Consider the following 6337-nt stretch of genomic DNA (forward strand, 5'->3'; position numbering starts at 1 on the left):
CGTTAATGATTGGTAAAAGATAGTTAGACCCTTAAAAAGAGTTCAACCATAAAGAACACCATGGCCAAGTCAATTCTGACTTCCATGAGCACGTTCGATTATCCTAACGGTCCAATCCTTTATGTGTCTAAACAAACAGTTCCTTAATTAACTAAGAATCCCTCAAGCGGGGTGCAATGCTTGATACCACGTTATGGTGCAGTGTACTGGTCAACACTAACCGTGTTCCATGGCCTTACTTAGCAGAGGTACAGCTTACAACAACCGCTGTGCTTCAGTGTGCACGTAAGAAGTTTATATGCTTGGTGACTACACTAGCATGGTCTAGGACCGACAATGTACTAGGGGCCTAGTCAGATGTTTCACTACGAAAGAGTCCTCAGTCGGAATCCAAAGCTCGATAGACTTACTACAACCGGTGTGCCTTGGTCGATCTTACATTGTATCCGATAGACTTCTCTTACCAAGGGGTGACACAGATAGTGTACTCTGAATTGGGGTTCGGGACTTCCCAATAACAGAGCCTATAACTACGTTCCATTAGTTGGAAAAGCGATTGAGTTTAAAGCATAATCGGAAAGCATTTCAACAGCATACACAGACCATAATATTGTTTCGGCATTATAACTGCTTACATCATAGCATACACTAAAGATAACTACTCGCTAATCATGGCAATAATATCATAAAACATTATATAAGATAAAGGATAGAAGTACCAGTAGATTAAATGAGTTCTGAATACAAAAGTGACAACTTCAAGACTCCAGACCGCTCCTAATACAATCTTCATCGTTCACCTTCGGGTACTTAATTTCCAGCTCGGAGGTGAGAAGGCCTTGAAAGTGTGACTAATATTGTATAAGAGAGAGAAAGAAGTGAATTAAAGTGTGTGTTGGAATGAATGACAAAGACCCTTTAAATAGACTTGAAAATTGCCAAATAAACCTGGCAGGCCGTATTTGGCAGGCCGTATGCAAGGCAGACCGTTTGGTGGCTCATGTGGTGGCACATTTCTGGCAGGCCGTTTCCATACTGGCAGGCCGTATGGCAGGCTGTTTCCATACTGGCAGGCCGTATGGCTTGCTGGTCAGCCTGAATTCCCTGGATCGTAACTTGATTTCTTGTCTTTCACCGTTTTCGCTCTAGAATCTTCGTTTTAGCTCCGATTCTCTTGATTCTTTTTGCATCATCTTCGTAATTACTTGTTCTTCAATTCTAACCGATGAAGTGGGTATTTTTCTGACAAAGTTTGAATCTTTCTTGTATTTGGGCCTTAATACCGGGGTGAAAACGTGACTTTTTAGCCGATATCAAATATCCCACACTTAGACTTTGCTTGTCCTCAAGCAAACTCTCATTTTAAAGAATCTTTTCGGCGTTTCTTTTCTAATAGCCTAAGCGGTTTGCTTTTATTATAAGATTAAAAAGATAAGGTGAGTCATCTATGTTAGGATTGAAATTATCTCTGCAAGCATGCGAGGAGGTTACATGACATAGGCTAGCTTTCACGGGTCACTCAAATCACTCAAGTGTTTAGGATTCCCTATAGATCTAAGAAATGAATTCACTCATATCCAGTCATGCTGCACCCATCGTCATAGGCTTGATAAAGACTCAAATCCTTGCTGCTAACGCGAGAACGGTAGTAATCTCAGCTTTATGGGTTATTTGTCAATGATGGAAAGGAATTTTGGAGTGGTAGTAAAGTTGTTTTTGAAAGGTGAGATAAAAGGGTAATGTAGTCTTTATACAAACTTTTATTCGGATAGATAGGAGTGCTGAAGTATTTTGAGAAGCACTTTTGAACTTTTCTTCGTTTGATAATCATTTTCGGTCGAGTTCTCTTCGGCATTTCTCTTATTTAGTTCTGCTCCTTTTTCAATTTTTTTTTGGAGACTTCATCTCGAGAAACTTTTTGCTGGTAAACTTTTTCAAGACCTTTGTCATGATACTTGAGAGGTTTATAACATTGGGTTTTCGGAAGGAATCTCATTTTCTGGATTTTCTGAGAATTAGTAAAGGTGATATGGATGTGGTGGTGGAGTAGAAGTAGTGGAGGTGTGGAAGGCTTATGTTTGACAAATGGGTAGCTATTTTGATTACAACCGAACCACGCTTTGCTGCTTGGAGATGTAGATCTAAAGCAAGTTCTGATTCTGAACACAGACATCGGCACTCTCAACAGAAAATAGTGAAGTATTAAAGATGAATGCGGGTCTTATTTGGGGTGCCTCACCATAATCAATTTAGGTCAATAATGCCTTAGTCATGCAATGCTCTATTAGAGATTCCAATCTAACAAGATTTTCACCTTACTTAAGCCTTATTTTTATTGAAAAACGTTTTAGGTTTTCAAAAATACTTTTTCGAAAAGGGTTTCTTTTGCAAAAAATTTGAAATTTGGCTTAAGGACTTGGAATCTTCGTAATGGTTTATTATGATATACCATAAAAAGATACCAACATCCCACACTTAGACGAACATTATCCTCAATGTTCCTAGTGTATCCCACACTTAGGAGTTTTAGTTGAAGATTTGGGAGTGTTTGTCTAGTGTTTTAATTGGGTGTTATCCCACACTTAGTGATAAGCTAGGATGTGGTATGGTTTGAATCTTGAGCTAGTAGCGAAAGAAAGAAATACCCCTAGCAGATGCGGCTGGTTTCCTTGCTTCTTTATCGGCTCATTTGTCATCCTTTATTCTTCTACTCTACTTTATTGCATGGGTTGCCTCCTGAGAAGCGCTTTTGTTTAAGGTCGTTGGCTCAACCGTAGTGATTCTTCAAAAAGCAAACATTCCTCGTTGATGGTTGTGATCTTAGTCTTCTTGAGGGAATGTGAGTCTTGGTGGATAAGTTCTGAGAAAGTGTCGGACCAACAATGGTAACAAGTCCGGTTCTTCTCTTGAAGATCTTCTGAACGATAAGTAGTGCGCAGTTTCGGCTCTTGATAAGTCTTGAAGTCTGATGAGAATATGATCTACAGCTCTGCTGGTTGACCCATGAATGTCAATCATGGTCGCAGTGCTGGTGTTGATGATTTCTCTGATGGGATGCTCATTTCGGAGGTCTTCAAACAATGTAAGAAACTGTATCTTTAGAATTTCTAAGTCTTCGGAACGGTGATCTCCACAGTAAGAGTCTATAGCTTTGCACAGATTAGTTAAAAGATGAAGCTGGAAAGAAGTGAACAGCAATCCTAATCTGAGTATTAATTTCACCGTCTTTGAGTATATCTCCCGACATCCAGCTTTAAATATGAAACTAGGATCTGAGGACTCGTGGAAGATACGTGATAACTGCTTCGTAACATAGGTGGCAATGTTGACTCGATCTGGTTTAAGATGAGAAAATGGATTGTTTCGCCTTGCTTCCTCCATAACAGCGTCTTGTAACTCTTTGATAATCAGATCAGCGTGGTGATCAATTGTTATGTAAATCACTAGTCTGTCTGGTGTGCTTTCGAAGTTATCTCTATCCAGAAGAGCGAAAAGACTGTGAATATCCTCGATCATTTGCAAATCAGAGTGATAAGTCGGGCGGCTGGTGGAAAGATCCATATGCTTCCGGATGAGAGTCAGTAGTGCTCGTTCGTTTTGTGAGAACGGAAGCGCAGATCCGGCTAAGGCATTATAAACCTTAGAGTAAATGATCTTCTGATCTCGACAGAATCTTGTCTCGAGAATAGTGCGAACCACTGAATTGTGCTCTCGTTGCCTTTCTTCGTGATATATATGATCGTGAAGAGAGTTGATAAAGTCTTGAATGCCTTCTTCTAGGATTTCAACATCATTGTCTTCTCTTCGGAGATAGAGGTGGTGCTCTTCTCTGATAGCCATGATTCATTTTGTTAAGCGTAGCGAAAAATCAATGGTTGACTTTCGGATGGCTTCGAGAATGTCTTCAAATTCATCGGTATCATTGATGAAGGTAATCATGTCTGCATGTGTAGATATAACCAGAATTCGATCAGAAGAAGAGTCCGGATCCCCTTGATCTACTTCGGTTGGAGAGTGTGAGTTAGTCAGAATGTCTTCGTGATGCTCTTCCTCGTCATCATCGGTATCCTGCTCCTCTGAAGATGCATCTGATGAACGGGTTCCTTCAGTATTCTGATTCTCCACTTTGATACTTACAGGATCATATTCTATATCCTTAACCTCAGCCTTGTCGGTCTTCTTCTTGAAGCGAATGATTAAACTGTGATCTTCCGTTTCAAGCCTCATTATTTCTTCATGATGCTCAGTGCTTGGAACGGGTGTTGTTGCAGTTTCTTTTACGTCTTCCATTTCCTCTTCCTCTTCAGATTCCTCCTTTTCCTCTATTTCTTCGCTGGGATCCTCTTCTTCCATTTTTGGGTCGTCTACAGACTGTGATCCAACACCCATCTCAATATCATCGGCTGGTGGTGATGACTCATCATCGGAAGTGATCCGTCTGGTGGAAATAGCAAACATATCTGCCTGTCCAGAAAGATCGGTTGGTCGGTCAATTTTGAAGGTAACGCTCTCCCCATGTGATCGTAAGATCATGGTTTGATTGTACACATCAATGACAGTCCTAGCCGTATTCATGAAAGGTCTTCCTAACACTACTGGGGTGTGTAGGTCTTCCTTAATATCCATCACTACGAAATCCGTAGGATACAAGAATTTGTCGACTTTCACCAAGACATTCTCAACTATGCCCTTAGGATATCGAATTGTATGATCGGCAAGTTGGATTGTCATTTTGGTTGGTGACAAGTCTCCTAACTCTAATCTCTTGTAGAGAGAGTAGGGGATTAGGTTGATACTTGCTCCTAAATTTGCTAGCGCATGAATGGTTCCAGATTGGTAGATTGAACACGGGAAAACGAATCGACATGTATCTCCTAGCTTAGGTGGTAGAGAGTTTCTGAGTAATGCAGAGCATTCTTCACTCAGTGGAATTTTGTTAGAGTCTGGTATCCTCTCCTTTGTAGATAGCAGCCTTCGGATGTATATCTTCTGGTTGGGAACTTTGGACATAGTGTCCAAGAATCTTCCATCAAGTTTGAAGGAATCAAGCTTGGATGGTTCTTCTTGTAGCCTTCCAGGATAAGGTACGCGAACTGGAGTTTTAGGGGTCAGCTTCTGAGTATATGTTGATGTGTTCTTGAGCCTAGTTGACCTTCTCCGTGGTTCTTCCTCTGGGATTACGGAATCCATTTACTTTGCTTCTTCTATGTGGGGATTCTGGATAGTATTACTTGGCAATCTTCCCTGCGGTTGGGTTTCAAGGCGTTGTGATAACTGTCCGAGCTGCGTTTCCAAACTTTTGAGCAGAGCCAATTGATTTCTCATTATTATCTTTGTCTGATCTTGTCTGGTTGCAGTTCTCTGATTTAACTGTTGTTGTCCTTGAATGAACTGAGTTAACTGATCTTCAGCTCCGAGAGTGGGGTTAGTTGCTTTTGTAATCTGGGTGGTAGGGGAATTCTCCTCAACTGGGGGACCAGTGAGTGGAAGTGGTTGATCGTAGGTCAATTGAGATTGCTGGGCTAGGTAAGGTGGATAGCGATAGCGAAAAGGTTGATTGCTTCGCTGAAATTGATTAACCCTTGGTGGTTGATTGAATCCGGGATTTGGTGGACAAGCTGGGTATTGAACATAACAGACTGAACCGTCAGGATTTTCGTACTCAACTTGATAGTCTTCAGTAGGTTACGGGTTGGTACAATTAACACAAGCCTGAGCTTGGTTAACCTGCTGCGGTTGCGTCTTCAATTCTTCGAGTTGCTTTGCAAGAGATTCCATCTTATCCGTGAGGGATTTGATGGTCTCCTTTTGATTGTTAAGTGCAGAGAGTGGGGCAGATGATGAAGTTGTTTCACCACTGTTCCAGTCATGATGATGCATCGTCATGTTCTCGAGCAATTCCCATGCTTCATCTGCGGTTTGGTTCATCAGATTCCCTTGAGCTGCTGCATCGATCATCGTCCTATGATTTACCGTAAGACCATTGTAGAAGGTACAGATTTGGGCTGACCGTTCTAACTGGTGATTAGGGCATTTCTTCAGCAGGGTTTTGAAACACTCCCATGCATTGTAAAGAGATTCATCATAACTTTGTTTGAAGTTAATGATGTCATTCTTTAGTTTAGTTTGTTTAGAAGGAGGGAAATATTTGGTTAGGAATTTAGTTGCCATCTCTGTCCATGACGTGATGGAATCTTTTTTCAGTCCTTCAAACCAAGTTTGAGCATGATGAGTGAGAGAATAGGGGAACAAGTATAGCCGGACTATATCTTTTCCTATCCCTGGCTGTTTGTAGGAGTTCGAAAGAGATAAGAATTTATCAAGGTGAGAATTAGGA

At 41.1% G+C, this 6337-nt stretch overlaps 1 non-coding gene across 1 annotated transcript; it reads left to right on the forward strand.

The window, feature by feature from the left end:
- Positions 1-6016: 6016 nt before the first annotated feature.
- Positions 6017-6123, forward strand: LOC139845725 (small nucleolar RNA R71). Its single transcript, XR_011758486.1, has one exon. It is a non-coding gene; the product is annotated as a small nucleolar RNA R71 (small nucleolar RNA).
- The last annotated feature ends 214 nt before the right edge of the window (positions 6124-6337 follow it).

This window comes from Rutidosis leptorrhynchoides, chromosome 4, assembly GCF_046630445.1.
Source record: "Rutidosis leptorrhynchoides isolate AG116_Rl617_1_P2 chromosome 4, CSIRO_AGI_Rlap_v1, whole genome shotgun sequence".
NCBI lineage: Eukaryota > Viridiplantae > Streptophyta > Magnoliopsida > Asterales > Asteraceae > Rutidosis > Rutidosis leptorrhynchoides.